Here is a 17,145-nt window from a genome sequence, read left to right as displayed (position 1 = left end):
ATGAAGAAGTGACTGCTCTGGGTACTTGCTTTGACCTGATGAAAATCCTAAAGATATGTCATCTCAGGGGGGTCAAAAATTAGGATATGACACTTCCTGGATGGTTATTCAGGATACAATCAAATAACTGTGAATCCGGCGGACCATGAGAAAACTGCTTTTACATGTCCCTTTGGCATTTTTGCTTACCGAAGAATGCCATTTGTACTATGTAATGCTCCTGCAACATTTCAAAGGTGCATGCAAGCTATTTTCTCGGATTTGATCGAAAAGAGCATCGAGGTATTCATGGATGATTTTTCTGTGTACGGGTCGTCTTTTGACTTGTGCTTGAAGAATCTTGATGTGGTGATGGAGCGGTGTATTGAAACAAATTTGGTTCTCAACTGGGAGAAGTGTACTTTCATGGTGACGGATGGGATAGTTCTTGGCCACAAGGTTTCTTCAAAAGGACTTGAGGTCGATCCAGCAAAAATCAAAGTAATTGAGAAGCTTCCCCCTCCGGTGAATGTGAAAGGCATAAGGAGCTTCCTGGGACATGCTGGGTTCTATAGAAGATTCATCAAGGACTTCTCCAAGGTCGCAAAGCCTTTGAGTAATTTGCTCAACAAAGGTACGGAATTTATTTTTGCTGAATCGTGTTTAAAAGCTTTCCTAGAACTCAAAGAAAAATTGACCACCACACCCATAATTGTCGCTCCTACTTGGTCGCTTGAATTTGAACTCATGTGCGATGCGAGCGATTATGCGGTTGGTGCGGTCTTAGGCCAAAGGAAGAACAAAAATTTCCATGCTATACATTATGCGAGCAAAGTTTTAAATGAGGCACAGGTTAACTATGCCACTACTGAAAAAGAGTTGCTCGCAATTGTATTTGCATTGGAAAAGTTTCGTTCTTACCTTATTGGTTCGAAAGTAGTGTGTTACACTGATCATGCCGCAATCAAATATCTTCTCACCAAGCCTGATTCAAAACAGAGGCTTATAAGGTGGATTCTTCTGCTTCAAGAATTTGATCTTGAAGTGAGAGATAAAAAAGGGACAGAAAATTTGATTGCGGATCATTTGTCTCGGTTAGTGAATACCGAGGTAACAAAACATGAAAAAGAAGTGAGGGATGAATTCTCGGATGAAAAACTGTACATGGTTCAAGAAGTTAGACCCTGGTTCGCGGATATGGCTAACCACAAAGCATCCGGCTGGATACCGGAGGATCTAACTTGGAATCAAAGAAAAAAGTTTTTAAACGATGCTAATTTTTAAGTCTGGGATGAGCCTCAGTTGTTTAAGTTAAGTAGTGACAATCTTTTGAGAAGATGTGTCGCTGATGAGGAAACAAAAAGCATTTTGTGGCATTGTAACAATTCGCTGTATGGTGGTCATTTTAATGGTTTGCGTACGGCCACAAAAGTCCTTCAATCGGGATTTTGGTGGCCTACTTTGTTCAAAGATGCTTACCACCATGTTGCCTCTTGCAATAGTTGTCAAAGAACTGGTGGAATTGGGAAAAGAGAGGAAATGCCCCTCCAAAGTGTTTTGGAGGTAGAAGTATTTGATTGTTGGGGCATTGACTTTGTTGGACCATTCCCTTCCTCTATGTCAAATGAATACATCTTGGTGGTTGTGGATTACGTGTCAAAGTGGGTTGAAGCGATTGCTTCACCCAAAGCGGATGGTAAGACCGTGATCAAATTTTTGAAGAGAAATATATTTTCGCGGTTTGGCACGCCAAGAGTGTTGATTAGTGATGGCGGATCTTATTTTTGTAATGCCCCGCTTGAGAAAGTGTTGGAGCAATATGGAGTAAAGCACAAGGTAGCTACTCCATATCATCCACAAACTAATGGGCAAGTTGAGAGGACCATGTCGCTACCGCGAAAATTAACAGAGTCGCCACTAACATATTTATCCTGAAAAGGAAGGGAATGCCAGCAAACCACAAAACAAAACAACGGTCTCACGACCAGAGAAAAAGGGTAAGGGAGTCGGTTACGCGAGGGGAAGGTATTAGCACCCCTCACGCCCATCGTACTCGATGGTATCCACGCCTGTGTCTAAATCTATGGGTGTGTAACAAATCTACGCTAATCTGGACTAAAATGAATGCAGAATGTAGGGAAAAGAAAGGATTATGCTCGCACGGGCCCTACCCCGCTGCCTACGTATCTGTTTTGCAGAATCAGAGCTACCGTAGCTCGGCTAACTAATTTCTGTTTGTTTTGTGTTTTTTAGATGAACGAGTTACATTCACACTCCGCTGCTCGACCTTTGGAGACTTATGCTGGGAATGGAGCGGAAATAACAAGCTCTTAAGAAAAGAAAATCAAAGAGTGTGGTTTGTGTTTTAAAGAATGCATGAGGAAGACCTAAGCTAAGGGGGAAAGCTTGCTACCTAATGTTATCATACAAAGGGTATCAGTCTAAACTAAACTAAACAACCTACGGGGGAAAAAGGGAAGCACACAATAAGCACACAAACGAGCATCCGCTCGTGAAGCAAACAAACCAAAGGCACTGGCCAAGTGGTAGAAAGGCGGTCCCGCCATAGCCAAGGGGAGCAGCTCAACCCAAGTCAACCAAGCATTAGACCTCGCGAAAATGATCGGGCCATAGACAAGAAGGCGGACCCTTCTCAGCAACCAAGCCGTCACGGATCATAAAGGAAAACGGTGCGTGCGTACACCGAGCATCAACGTCGAGCGACGCGAGCTATAAGAAAGGCGGGGGTCCGGCTACATGAACCCTTTTCCTGACATACTCGATAACAAGATCTTGTGCAGGTTCAGAAGCGAGCAACGCATGGCGTGCGCATACTGAACGGACTCGATGAGACTAGGCGGGGGTTGATTACGAACCCTTGACCGCATGCCTTCCATGAGGACTTAACGGAGTGCCATATAGGACTTATTACACCGTGACTCCCTGCCGCAAAGCACAAATGTAAACACACCAACAAAAACAGAGCCTCTTTCGAGGGCTTGGCCAGATGCATGTCTAGGTCCTACTTCTCATTTTATAGGATGATGCGGAAAGCGGTAAAAGGGGCAAGAGATGTTACCGAGCGGATAGCAAATCCGCAATGAGCTAGCAAGCGTAAGCAGAGAAGAAACTTCACGTAATCTAACATCCATCAAAGCCAGGAGTCCAGCATAAGCATCAAAGCGATGCGGTGTGAAAATAAATCACCACCGCTATGTGGTGCGTATCAAACACAACCACACAAGCAACCTGCAAGAAATACAATCCAGACAATACAGGAATATACATCTCAATGAATGAGAGATCAGGTGAATCGCATCGGGAATAGGTTCGTGCCCCACAAATAAAGTGGAACACGACGCAAATCAATCGCACCGGAAGCGAATTCGTGTCCCACAAATAAAGTGGAACACGAAGCAAGTCGAATCGCAATCAAAGGCTCTCTCGAAGTACCTCGCATATCTCAACAACCAAATCAGTAATAACAAGGAAGCATGCACCGACCATAGAAAATACTAGCAATTAAATTCTAAATGAATTCTAAAAGCAAAGCTAGCAAGATTAAATTGTTTTTTATGACATTTTCATCTAAAAAATAAAAGAACAAAACTATGTACAAAACAATTAAATTCTAATGAGCAAAAGATATTACATGTTTTTGATTATTTTTTATCAAGCAAAATCTAACCAAGTGAATTGTTTTTACATCATTTATTATGCTAAAAATAATGGAAAAAAAACTATGTAACAAAACTAAATCTAATGAGAAACATATGGAGTCAGGGTGTTTAACACGAAATACAATGGTGCAGTTCAGTACAAAGGCGCAGGAAGCCCAATCATGAAGCCCAAATAGAGTTTTGTTTGCAATTCAGAAAAAGTGAGGCGCGTGGGCCTCCCTGGGGTGTGAAGCAGCAATTGTGTATGAAGGCCCAAGGATTGTTTATCCAGATTTTGATCCAATTTTAATCATTATTTTGTTCAGTTAATCTCAATTACCAGCAATCAATCTCCATTAACTCTAATTAAACCAATTAATAGAAAGAAAAATTGAAATAAGGAAGGGATTAGGGAAAATAGCTCGTGACTTGAACAATCAAGGCCTTCTCCTTCCTCTCACCAAAACGGCGCACGGAACGGTCTTCTCCGATCAACAAATTGACGGCGCCGCCCTGACAAACACCACTCCGATGACGCTCTACTTCTCCTCTCCGAACATTCTCATGGCCGCGAATGGAACGACAAGGTGGCTCGAGTCCTTCTCCGACCTCCATTCAAAATTCCTCTTCGCCGTCGGAAACGAATCGACCTCTCTTCCTTTTCATCTCTCTCGATTTGTTCTTGTTCTTAACGTTTCGATTTCATTCGTTATCTGAACTCAACTCAAATTCGATGCTCCTTCGACGTCGTGGAAAAGGTGACTAGTTTAACAGCACGGTGAGTTCTCTGAAACCTTGCGCTCGACTCTGTTCCTTCTCTTCTTCTTCTGGACTCGACTGTGTTTTGATATGTGCCGACGAATCGTGGCGGAGAAGATTCTTGATTAGAGATTGACAAGGGATTTTGGCGAATTGGAGATTGAAGAAGTGTTGTGGCGATGTTGATGAGGTGATGGAGATGAAAGGATCCAAGGTCGAATCCAAAGAAAGATTGAAGTGTATGAAGAGGTTTGAAGATTAACGATAGTTGATTCGTTGCTGATAGTTGAAGATAGAAGATGGTGATTCGAAGGTTGATGTTGATGAACGAAGAAGAGGATTTGAGATTGGAGAAAGATTTTCTTAGAGAAATTTGTTACAGGTTGATGATGAATCGATGATAGAGAGCAAGCTTAAAGATTTTTCTGGAGAATTTTGATGAAGGGTTCTTAGAGAATGAATCTAGATTCCGAGATTATGGTTGAGAAGTTTGTTCCGCTCTGGCTCAGAATCCCAATCTTTTTCTGTTATGCGATTTTTTTACATTTCTTGTAATAAATTTGTAATATGATTTGGACTTCTTTTGTAAAGAGACCTTGAATGTTTGGATTTTTTTGTAATGGATATAGTCTTTTGTGATGAATTTGGTTTTTTTGAAATTCTGAGTAATGAAGAATCTCTTGAATAAAATCAACTTGTAAGCTCTTTATCTCAATTTGATTATTTTTCGAACATTCTACTTCAAAGTTTAATGAATGAATTCCAACCCACCTACACCTCCAATGAACCTCTAAATCAATTCAATTTTCGATGTCTTGATTTATCAATTCAATAGCAATGCCTTGAACAATCTTTGAAGACGAATTTGACTTGAAGCATAAAAGCAAACTCAACGCACAATCCAATCAAACACTCAGACGATAAACTCTTTATTATTTTCTTGATTTTTTTAGCGACGAAATAAACGTCCTTTATAACTTATAGCACAGGAAAGAGGGCAAATTTTGGGGTGCAACAGCTGCCCCTATTCAAACTTCTTGAACCTGACGAGTGAGAAACGAAAGTTTCGAACCGTTGAGGTGGAAGGAGATTGAATACCAGAATGAACTCGAAAATTTGCGCTCTTGATCAATAGAAGATTCCATCTTGCAATAAGACAGAATGTACCACCCCACAAGCAGGGAGAAAAAACTTCAATTGACCTGGATAATTAAGTAGCTCCAACTTGCGATAAGAAGGAACAGGCAACCTCATTGCTGAGGGAAAAAACTTCAATTGGTCTGGGCACCAAGAGAAGGTCGACATCTTCGGTTGATCTGGATATCACAGCGAAATAGACGTCTTTGGCCGATCTGAATATCGGAAATAAGAATGTCTTCAACTGATCTGGGGACATCAGGACTGAGCAGACATGTCTTCTTCTGGCGAAAATAAATCGTCAGGTGGGTGGATATCCTCAACTGATCGGAAACATCAGGATTGTGCCTTCTACTGATCTGGGGACATCAGGAAGAAAATGGATATCCTCAACCGATCTGGGGGCATCGGGAATTTTAAAGAATGCTTTCAACTGATCTGGGGACATCAGGACTGAGCAAGCAAGTCTTCTTCCGACGAAAATAAATCGTCGGGTGGGTGGAAGTCCTCAACTGATCGGAAACATCAGGATTGTGCCTTCTACTGATCTGGGGGCATCAGGAAGAAAATGGACCTCCTCAACCGATCTGGGGACATCGGGAATCAAGATTGTCTTCAACTGATCTGGGGACATCAGGACTGAGCAGACATATCTTCTTCTGAACGAACTAAATCGTCAGGGAATGGATATTTCCGACTGATCTGAGGCATCAGAGGGCTTGCTCCTTCGGAAGATCTTAGAGATCCGGAGGCGGTTCTTTCAACTGAACTGAATTTCAGGATAAGAACAAATATCCTCAACCGATCTGGGGACATCGGGAATAGGAGTGTCTTCAACTGACCTGGCGATATCAGGAATAATAGACAGTCCTCTTCTGATGAAATAAATCATCAGGAGATATCTCCGACTGATCTGAGGCATCAGTGGGCTAGCTCCTTAGGAAGATCTTGGGAGATCCGGAGGCGATTCCTTCAACTAATCTGGATATTAGGATAGGAACAGATATCTTCAACCGATCTGGGGACATCGGGAATAAGCATGACTTTCATCTGGTCTGACAATGTCAGGGAGAGGGAGACAAACTTCTTCTGATTTAGACATCAGGATAAGCGCCTGTAATGATTAGGCGAGTTGCTCTCTGGGAGGCATTTTGGAACTTGATAACTTTCCTGTAGAAAGAAACGGACATGATATGATTTATGCATGATGCATGTATGAATGTTTATGGAATAACGTTCCCAAGAAGGCAGACGCTATACGCTTTTGAGAATGCTATGCAAATGAATGCATGATTCGAACATTGCTTTGGGATACAACGGAGGAGCACTGAATTGCTGAAGCAGTCCTGGAGAGAGTATAGAACTCTGTGGGGAGGACAAGATGAGTGACCAAGGGTCACAAACTGCGAGCTGGAAAAGATGGATCAGAAATCTGCTGGAGACGATCAAATCTAGATGCGAGCTCTGGTTGGGGAGTAAATCTTGCTTGAAGATAAGAACATCCCACTTAACTGCTTGGGGAATACCCTGGCAACTTCATTGGAGAAGCAAATTCTCGACATATAGGGGATGTGGAGATAAGGCAAGTCATGGAGACAGCTCTGATGGGGAGTGACCAACTTGCTGGTGAATAAAGCATTCCGCTGGGGAAAATCCTTGAAGGACACAGATTCTGCGGAGGATGCGTGTGAATCTCTGCTGAGGAAAGACTCGGTGGGGAAGATGAATACTTCTGCATAACGATCCACTGAGGATATGAGAGATCCGCTGGGGATAAGGAACTTAGCATAAGAACCTTTTGTTTAGGCAACTCCACTGGGGAATAAGATGACTCTCTTGGGGAAAATAAGTCAATCTGTTGGAGAGAGAGACACTCTACTGGGGAGAATGAGGGATTCAGGCAAGGAACCTCATTAAGAGCTTGCTGGGGAATCAGATACCATTCAATCATGATTCAACTGGGGAGAAGATATTCCACCGGGGAATAAGGCTTATGAAGCACGGAGATTGCATTGAAATGTGCTTTGTTGAGGAGATGAGAATCTTGGAACAAAGAAGGTCCCATCTGAAAGTACTCAGCTGGGGAATGAGAATCTTTCATTAAGAAACACTCGGCTGGGGAGTGAGAATCTCTCATGATTAAGTCCGCCGATATGCTGATACGAAGCGCTTGCAAGCATGTACCTGCGAGACAAACAAATGCAAATGCCCCAGGATATAGCATGGCATCTTTCACAGGGTCTCCTCACATGGCAGAGAATGGTAATGCTCACCCACAATGGGAAAATGCAAGAGCCAACAGATTATCAGACATCTGAGCATGAAACTTTCCAAACAAGCAATGGATTCACGAGTTGACAGGCAAGTAGCGATTAGAATACCAAACAAGTATCAGCCAGAGCATCAAACAGGCATTGGTTCTCCAAGAGAATGCCACTAGGAAGTGAACTTAAGGAGTCAAGCAAGTGTTGACTTCAAAGGGACCAAACAGGCATTGGCTTTCATAGTGTTCTGCATATTCGTATCGATTGTAAGGATGCCAATCAAGTAATGGGCTGATAGACACATTGGAGTGTATATGACAACTATCCGCAATTGTTGGAAATCCACGACACGAGGGTCGGAAAGGAGATAAACTCACGACTCGAGGGTCGGAAAGGAGACAAACTCACGACACGAGGGTCGGAAAGGAATCAAACTCACGACACGAGGGTCGGAAAGGAATCAAACTCACGACACGAGGGTCGGAAAGGAGATAAACTCACGACACGAGGGTCGGAAACTCACGACTCGAGGGTCGGAAAGAAGATAAACTCACGACTCGAGGGTCGGAAAGAAGATAAACTCACGACTCGAGGGTCGGAAAGCAAGGACTCACAACACGAGGGTTGGAAACTCACGACTCGAGGGTCGGAAAGCAAAGGACTCACAACACGAGGGTTGGAAACTCACGACTCGAGGGTCGGAAAGCAAAGGACTCACAACACGAGGGTTGGAAACTCACGACTCGAGGGTCGGAAAGCAAAGGACTTTGATGTCCATATGACATGACTCTAGTTGAGGGATACCGATAACCAACGGTTGCAACCTCTGGAAGAGATTTGAAAATTGCACTGAAATGCAAAGAGATGCCACCAAAGATTGGACTTTCAGCCTCGGATCATTGAGGATGACGACCCTGATAGTTCTCAAGTTCATAAGTTGTTTAGCTCACACCTGAACATTAAACTGAACACCTCCTGATGAGGAGAAAATGCTATTGCATATTGCTTTGCCCCAGCCTGTATGGACTTTGAAGAGATTCGTCTCGTAAGGACTTTCTGATATCTGCTCATATCAAACTGACTTGCCCCAGTATCATGAACTTTGGAACCATGCCCTTGCCTGACTAGTGTTGGAAGTATCTTCAAATGCACTTGGGTGAATGCCCCTGATTGCTTAACACTTAGAGAGATTCTTCGAATCTTGACCTGATTGTCTCAGATTGATTGAAAACTTACTCGACAGAGTATTCAAATGCTTATGTGCCCCTGAAGGTGATCAGACTTTGAGATATTTGTGCTTCAACTCAACGGAGTTCTGAAGACAACTTGTCCTTCGGGAGGATAAAACTTTTCATCTGAAGTTCATGATGGAAACTTTCTTGATGTTAAGCACTTGTTCACATGCAAAGAATGTTTATTATGAGAAATATAATTCTAATGCAAAAAGTATGTTTGTCTTGAAGTTTAAAGAAACTTTATGAAAGGATGTCGTAACATCGATTTTTTGTGAAAGAAAGATGGTGTGATACCAACTCAAGCGTTTAGCGGATCTCCTAGGAGTCAGTTTACCGTATTCTCGTGTATAGTCTGCTTTTGAATTAACCCTGCTTCAGTTAGGACTTTTCAGGGTTGTAACGTGGCCAGGTTCACGGTTTTTTAGAAAAAAAGGATTTTTAGGCTCAAAATATTTAGTGCCCACCCCCTTCGTGATGTTCTCCAGACCTAAGTTCAGTTAACTTGACACGAGCATTCATCTTTCAAGGGAAATTTGGAAATGATTGAGGAGTCAATGAAGTCTTCTGGACACGACAATCACTTCACCTTTCTTGATCCCCATGATTTAACATCACACGACTTTGTCCTTGATTAACAATTTCATTATCAGTTCCTCTTTTTTCCTTTTTTTTTCTTTCTCTTTTTTCTTTTTTTTTCTTTCTTTTTTTCCTTTCTTTCTTTTTTTTCTTTCTCTTTTTCTCTTTTTTTTTCTTTCTTTTTTTTTTTGACAAGTCGTGTGATCCCGCACTACCTCTGCTTTGTTTGAAGTGATTGTGACTGCCTGAATTCTTGGTAGATGAAGAATTACCATTGTGGTATCCTCATCGTTTAACCTTACGATATGAGGGATAACCACCGCGACTCTGATGTTGGTCTCAACCTCCGGAGGTGAGGAATAATTTTGATGTCTCAACCTCCTGAGGTGAGGGATAACCGTTGTGGTTTTGACGTTTCGTCCTCCTGATGCGAGGGATAACCATTGTTGTATCCTTAAGTGCACACTCCTGGTGAATTTTGAATGCTCGATCAGGTTAACTGAATACTACCCTGCCCCAGGGTTAAAATAAGGGTTTTTTGTATAGAAAAGAAACTCCTACTTCGAAGGCTCAGAGGGGTTAACGAGGGTTTCACTCCCTTATATCTCCAGTGTTTGGGAATTTGAAATAATGCCTGTACATCATCAACAGGGTTCTACTCAAAAGCATACCATTTGAGATTCTTGATATTATGTTCATCATTCTCCCTTCGGAGTTATCATGCTTTGTTAACAAGAGTTGAGTATCACAAAAAGCATAGAAAAACATATAAGAGCAAAAGCGAATGGATTTTTTCAAGACAAACATATCCAATGCATTATGATTATAGTTCAAAAATAAACAAGTTTTGCATACAAACAGTATTGACAAAACAAGAAAGCTTAAACATGAACATGCATGATGAATCAGGAATTGCCAATGTTGAGGAGATCCTCTCCGTATGGACTTATTGTTTCAAAAGATCCGCTGAGTCGGAGGGGAACTTTGATTCTGGACTTCAGGTGCGAATGTGATAGCCTTTGAGTCAATCAGGTCTTGAACCTTGTCTTTGAACGGATGACAATCCTCAATCGGATAACTAGGTGCCCCAGCATGGAGAACACACCAAGCATCAACATATGTTCCTGCAGAACACTTTAGATCACTTCCTGGAAGAAGACTTCGGCAAGATCATATAGAAGTTGCAAGTGTCTAGTTTTTTAGGGATTTGAGTTGTGCCAGTGGTGCACAAGCTCAAGATACAAGGCGTCTTGCTTATCCCTCGGTCGGGAGCCCCAAATATAACTGCTGAAACATAAATCACCATCATGAATGGAGGAAACTTGTATTGCTATCGGCGAACAACAATAGCCTCTGACGCTTGGCTTTCAAAGTCATTACTTGGGACACACACCGGATGTTGTGAAGGAAACCTCTGGCAGTACCATTTGCAAGTGTGATTCTCATGAATTACTCCTCAAGAAAGAACAAACATTCTACTTGCAGCAAATGAAATGCGATTGACCAGTAGAAACCTTTACGAATAAACTCAAACATCTCTGCACCGAGCAAGTTCTGTACTCTTTGTACCTCAACACTTTGTAAGACTTGACATTATGACCAGGTGCCCCGAGAATGGAAAACACCGAGTATTGCCATCGAAATCAGGAGAGCTATCTGTGGTGAGAAAGATCCAAAGCAACAGATCTTAACCAATTGAAACTCCATCAAGCAGGGAAACAACTGATCATAAGGCATTAGGATTCTCATCAGCTTGTTGATCTTACTCTTTTTCTGTCTCTGTTGACAAGCGAAAGCTACTGACAAGGAAACTCCAGGATGAGGAGGTGACTCGGAATATGAAGCAGAACCTTGAGAATGAGAGGTGTCTCTGTAGAACACTTTGAATTATTGTCTGGCAGAAGATTCTGGCGAAGTCACACGGAATTTGTAAGTGCTTTAGGGATTCGAGCAATACAAATGGTGCAATGCTCAAGATAGACAATGTCTTGCTTATCCCTCGTGCGGGAGCCCCAAGCAATTTCAAATACTTGCAAATACTAACATCACGACCAGGTGCCCCAGAATAGAACTCACACCTAGTGTCATCATCGTCAAGCAGAGGATTTGTAGACATCAACACAATACGAAGCTTAACCAGTTGCAAATAAAGCAAGCATGGGAGCAAATGAGCATAAGACAAGTCTTCCAAAAGAACCCCAACTGAGCTTTCTTCTCGGTAAAATCCCCACAAAGTTGTTGCATGACTTATCTTTGAACACTCAACAATGGCAAGTCAAGTCTATGAATCTGTACCAAGTGTCTGTACCATGTCTGAATAAGAAATCCTCGATCCTGAACACCTGTTATGCATGAGATGTATGAGATGCATGATATAAATGCAATGCCATGTTCATTCAATTTCCAAGGAATTCTCGTGTTTTGATTTTTTAGAAAGCAAGAGATGGAAAAGCTCGACACGAGACTTAAAGATATGATTCCTTTGAAATGTAAGGAACATGTATGCTAGTATGATAGTTATTTTTTGTACATCATTTTTTGGAAAGTAAATATGCAATGATGCAAAGTGGTGGGAACCACAATACTGGATATATCTGATGACGCCGAGAAATCACACAGCACAAGTTCAAAGGTTCGGCATAGTTTCGGACCACCACACAAACCACAAGTCACCAACGGAGCAAGTTACCATCGGAACCAGAACCTATACTCACCAACACACTGGAATAGAACATAGATTACCACTCGAACAAGAACCATAGTACCCCACGAACAGGAACCAATAGTACACTCGAACAAGAACAGCGGTAACCCACGAACAAGAACAGCGGTAACCCACGAACAAGAACAACGGTCACCAACAATGTACCTGTTATATAATCATTGATTCCCGCCCCACTCACGGGTAAAATCTAGGCCAAGGTAAGGTCATGAAACGCAGTATACGGTCCGCCCGAAGGTAAGCATCATCACAGCGCGTAAGCGGGTGACGATAATACCTCCGTTTGAAACCACTACTCTGCTCGTGGTCACATAATCCATCCCGAGACGTACACCTCGAGACAAACCATGCTCCCACTCTATCCTAGGGTTCTTATGGTTCACACATAGCCTGGGTATTGGGCCTTTTACCTCTTGAAACACCCACCCAACAGACAGAGATCCAGCCAGTCCAGAATATGATGCAGAAAAGTAAAAGCGCACATAGAATGCAATGCAAACAGGTAAATATGCAAAGCAATAAAAACACCCAAAGATAAACACACAAGCGCTAGGATCGACTCGCTAGGTCCGGACCAGCAACAGGTCGAGACGTCCCCAGCAGAGTCGCCAGCTGTCGCTACCGCGAAAATTAACAGAGTCGCCACTAACATATTTATCCTGAAAAGGAAGGGAATGCCAGCAAACCACAAAACAAAACAACGGTCTCACGACCAGAGAAAAAGGGTAAGGGAGTCGGTTACGCGAGGGGAAGGTATTAGCACCCCTCACGCCCATCGTACTCGATGGTATCCACGCCTGTGTCTAAATCTATGGGTGTGTAACAAATCTACGCTAATCTGGACTAAAATGAATGCAGAATGTAGGGAAAAGAAAGGATTATGCTCGCACGGGCCCTACCCCGCTGCCTACGTATCTGTTTTGCAGAATCAGAGCTACCGTAGCTCGGCTAACTAATTTCTGTTTGTTTTGTGTTTTTTAGATGAACGAGTTACATTCACACTCCGCTGCTCGACCTTTGGAGACTTATGCTGGGAATGGAGCGGAAATAACAAGCTCTTAAGAAAAGAAAATCAAAGAGTGTGGTTTGTGTTTTAAAGAATGCATGAGGAAGACCTAAGCTAAGGGGGAAAGCTTGCTACCTAATGTTATCATACAAAGGGTATCAGTCTAAACTAAACTAAACAACCTACGGGGGAAAAAGGGAAGCACACAATAAGCACACAAACGAGCATCCGCTCGTGAAGCAAACAAACCAAAGGCACTGGCCAAGTGGTAGAAAGGCGGTCCCGCCATAGCCAAGGGGAGCAGCTCAACCCAAGTCAACCAAGCATTAGACCTCGCGAAAATGATCGGGCCATAGACAAGAAGGCGGACCCTTCTCAGCAACCAAGCCGTCACGGATCATAAAGGAAAACGGTGCGTGCGTACACCGAGCATCAACGTCGAGCGACGCGAGCTATAAGAAAGGCGGGGGTCCGGCTACATGAACCCTTTTCCTGACATACTCGATAACAAGATCTTGTGCAGGTTCAGAAGCGAGCAACGCATGGCGTGCGCATACTGAACGGACTCGATGAGACTAGGCGGGGGTTGATTACGAACCCTTGACCGCATGCCTTCCATGAGGACTTAACGGAGTGCCATATAGGACTTATTACACCGTGACTCCCTGCCGCAAAGCACAAATGTAAACACACCAACAAAAACAGAGCCTCTTTCGAGGGCTTGGCCAGATGCATGTCTAGGTCCTACTTCTCATGTTATAGGATGATGCGGAAAGCGGTAAAAGGGGCAAGAGATGTTACCGAGCGGATAGCAAATCCGCAATGAGCTAGCAAGCGTAAGCAGAGAAGAAACTTCACGTAATCTAACATCCATCAAAGCCAGGAGTCCAGCATAAGCATCAAAGCGATGCGGTGTGAAAATAAATCACCACCGCTATGTGGTGCGTATCAAACACAACCACACAAGCAACCTGCAAGAAATACAATCCAGACAATACAGGAATATACATCTCAATGAATGAGAGATCAGGTGAATCGCATCGGGAATAGGTTCGTGCCCCACAAATAAAGTGGAACACGACGCAAATCAATCGCACCGGAAGCGAATTCGTGTCCCACAAATAAAGTGGAACACGAAGCAAGTCGAATCGCAATCAAAGGCTCTCTCGAAGTACCTCGCATATCTCAACAACCAAATCAGTAATAACAAGGAAGCATGCACCGACCATAGAAAATACTAGCAATTAAATTCTAAATGAATTCTAAAAGCAAAGCTAGCAAGATTAAATTGTTTTTTATGACATTTTCATCTAAAAAATAAAAGAACAAAACTATGTACAAAACAATTAAATTCTAATGAGCAAAAGATATTACATGTTTTTGATTATTTTTTATCAAGCAAAATCTAACCAAGTGAATTGTTTTTACATCATTTATTATGCTAAAAATAATGGAAAAAAAACTATGTAACAAAACTAAATCTAATGAGAAACATATGGAGTCAGGGTGTTTAACACGAAATACAATGGTGCAGTTCAGTACAAAGGCGCAGGAAGCCCAATCATGAAGCCCAAATAGAGTTTTGTTTGCAATTCAGAAAAAGTGAGGCGCGTGGGCCTCCCTGGGGTGTGAAGCAGCAATTGTGTATGAAGGCCCAAGGATTGTTTATCCAGATTTTGATCCAATTTTAATCATTATTTTGTTCAGTTAATCTCAATTACCAGCAATCAATCTCCATTAACTCTAATTAAACCAATTAATAGAAAGAAAAATTGAAATAAGGAAGGGATTAGGGAAAATAGCTCGTGACTTGAACAATCAAGGCCTTCTCCTTCCTCTCACCAAAACGGCGCACGGAACGGTCTTCTCCGATCAACAAATTGACGGCGCCGCCCTGACAAACACCACTCCGATGACGCTCTACTTCTCCTCTCCGAACATTCTCATGGCCGCGAATGGAACGACAAGGTGGCTCGAGTCCTTCTCCGACCTCCATTCAAAATTCCTCTTCGCCGTCGGAAACGAATCGACCTCTCTTCCTTTTCATCTCTCTCGATTTGTTCTTGTTCTTAACGTTTCGATTTCATTCGTTATCTGAACTCAACTCAAATTCGATGCTCCTTCGACGTCGTGGAAAAGGTGACTAGTTTAACAGCACGGTGAGTTCTCTGAAACCTTGCGCTCGACTCTGTTCCTTCTCTTCTTCTTCTGGACTCGACTGTGTTTTGATATGTGCCGACGAATCGTGGCGGAGAAGATTCTTGATTAGAGATTGACAAGGGATTTTGGCGAATTGGAGATTGAAGAAGTGTTGTGGCGATGTTGATGAGGTGATGGAGATGAAAGGATCCAAGGTCGAATCCAAAGAAAGATTGAAGTGTATGAAGAGGTTTGAAGATTAACGATAGTTGATTCGTTGCTGATAGTTGAAGATAGAAGATGGTGATTCGAAGGTTGATGTTGATGAACGAAGAAGAGGATTTGAGATTGGAGAAAGATTTTCTTAGAGAAATTTGTTACAGGTTGATGATGAATCGATGATAGAGAGCAAGCTTAAAGATTTTTCTGGAGAATTTTGATGAAGGGTTCTTAGAGAATGAATCTAGATTCCGAGATTATGGTTGAGAAGTTTGTTCCGCTCTGGCTCAGAATCCCAATCTTTTTCTGTTATGCGATTTTTTTACATTTCTTGTAATAAATTTGTAATATGATTTGGACTTCTTTTGTAAAGAGACCTTGAATGTTTGGATTTTTTTGTAATGGATATAGTCTTTTGTGATGAATTTGGTTTTTTTGAAATTCTGAGTAATGAAGAATCTCTTGAATAAAATCAACTTGTAAGCTCTTTATCTCAATTTGATTATTTTTCGAACATTCTACTTCAAAGTTTAATGAATGAATTCCAACCCACCTACACCTCCAATGAACCTCTAAATCAATTCAATTTTCGATGTCTTGATTTATCAATTCAATAGCAATGCCTTGAACAATCTTTGAAGACGAATTTGACTTGAAGCATAAAAGCAAACTCAACGCACAATCCAATCAAACACTCAGACGATAAACTCTTTATTATTTTCTTGATTTTTTTAGCGACGAAATAAACGTCCTTTATAACTTATAGCACAGGAAAGAGGGCAAATTTTGGGGTGCAACAGACCAATAGAGAGATAAAGCGAATTCTTGAAAAAACTGTGTCTAGCTCTAGGAAGGATTGATCGATGAAACTAGATGAAACCTTATGGGCATATCGGACTGCTTTCAAAGCACCGATCGGTCTTACGCCATTCCAAATGGTGTATGGTACAAGTTGCCACCTTCCTGTAGAACTAGAACATAAGGCATATTGGGCCTTGAAGCTTTTAAATTTTGACCACAAGTTATGTGGTGAGAGGAGAAAAATCCAACTTCATGAGTTGGAGGAGATGAGATTGCATGCCTACAAGTCTAATTCAATGTACAAAGAAAAGACCAAATTCTATCATGATAGTAAGATTAGAATGAAGGACTTTAAGGTAGGGAAATTGGTGTTACTTTTCAATTCCCGATTAAGACTTTTTCCGGGAAAGTTGAAATCGAAATGGTCAGGACCGTTTCTGGTCAAAGAAGTTAGAAGCCAAGGGGCTATAATGATAGAAGACCAGAAAACTAAGCAAGAGTGGGTTGTTAACGGTCAGAGATTGAAGGTTTATCGAGGAAGAGATTTTAATCGTGAAACATGTGTCTTATCGTTTGGTGATCCTTGATTGCCTTTGACCGTCGAGCTGACCGACGTTAAACAAAGCGCTCTTGGGAGGCACCCCCAGTT

Source organism: Vicia villosa, linkage group LG6 (assembly GCF_029867415.1).
Source record: "Vicia villosa cultivar HV-30 ecotype Madison, WI linkage group LG6, Vvil1.0, whole genome shotgun sequence".
Classification (NCBI taxonomy): Eukaryota; Viridiplantae; Streptophyta; class Magnoliopsida; order Fabales; family Fabaceae; genus Vicia; species Vicia villosa.
This window is presented reverse-complemented; position numbering follows the sequence as displayed.